Genomic DNA, 1,462 nt, shown 5'->3' with positions numbered 1-1,462 from the left:
TAATTGGAATTTGATTAGCATAAGACCCTAATCACCCCCCTCTAGGGTCTAACAGAATTCTCCCGCCAATTTTTTTAGGCACAAAAACATCATTTTACATCCTTGAATTATTGTTGGATTATTATGATATTAAGATTATGATTAGGGTAATATTGGATTTTTGTGTAATTAGAGTTAAAATTAGGTCATTTAAGTGAATTGCTATTGCAACCCTGAAATCTTCAATATTTCCAAATTAGTCGATCAAATCTTCAATATTTTAAAATTAGTCACTCAAATCATGAAAATTTCTATTACATCACTCAAATCGTCACAATGTTTACAATTAGATCCCCTTATTAACACCGGTTAGATTTAAATAAATATTCCTTTAATATAACTATTACTACCAGTTTTTCTTGACTTTTAATCATAAGAAACTGGACCCATTAAAAATCCAACTCGTTTGTACCCAATTGACCCGTTAAAACATGAAAACCTAAGTCCATTAGTGATTAACTCTCGTTTAGCTCCTCTCGAATTCATTAATGATGTTTGCAGGCTCAAGTTCATCTGTAAATGAGGCCAGAGCAGTGGAGGCCAACGAATCTACTAGCATATAGAATGAAAGAATTTTTTTTAATTAACATAGAATTCCTAATTAATTAAAAAAGGCTATGATAAGTTCCGGTGTATCATTAGCAAGATCAATATGGTTACATTTTCGTAACACATATAACTAAAAATGATCTCCTCATTAGTCTCTCACCATTTTCTCATTATTTTCTCTAAACTAATCAAAGTCGAAGCCAAAAACTCACGATTACTTATCGAATATCAAAGTATATTTATTCAGCTAAAGAATTTAATTTTTAAGTAGTATTAAAATTCATAAATAAAAATTATTTTTTATACTATATGATGTGTATATATTTAAATCAAAATTTAATTAGAAACAGATTTAAGATTATTTAAGTCTTAAAATCGGTATATAAAACTTAAGTAGAAATGATAAGTGGTTAAAAATATGACATCATATATGTAATAATACAAATAATAACATGTGATCAATTTTAAATGAATATTTAATAGACAAACAAATTGAATATACATCTGGTCAAATTCTAATCGTTAGCAAACTTGAATACTACAAAATATTTATTTAGTGTTAAATGAACTATCGAATCAAATATGACTGAATAGTTATTCAAACAATTATTAAACTATTTGTTAATTATTTGGTATATTTCCACCCCTAGATGTGTTAGCAATTTCCATAAGTTGGTAGATTACTTTTGAAATATTAAAGACTTGAGAGACTAATATTAAAATAACCCTTAATTTTTTGTGGGGGCCACTCATTGGCAATAGGATAATCAGTCACTAATGTGTATTGGCGATGGGCACTGATCCGTCGCCAATGTGCATTGGCGACGGAATAAAGGCGTCGCCAATGCTCATTGGCGACGACTAAATATTGGCG

The sequence above is a fragment of the Asparagus officinalis genome, chromosome 5 (assembly GCF_001876935.1).
Source record: "Asparagus officinalis chromosome 5, Aspof.V1, whole genome shotgun sequence".
Classification (NCBI taxonomy): Eukaryota; Viridiplantae; Streptophyta; class Magnoliopsida; order Asparagales; family Asparagaceae; genus Asparagus; species Asparagus officinalis.
The sequence above is the reverse complement of the archived record's forward strand: the minus strand, read 5'-3'. Positions refer to the sequence as shown.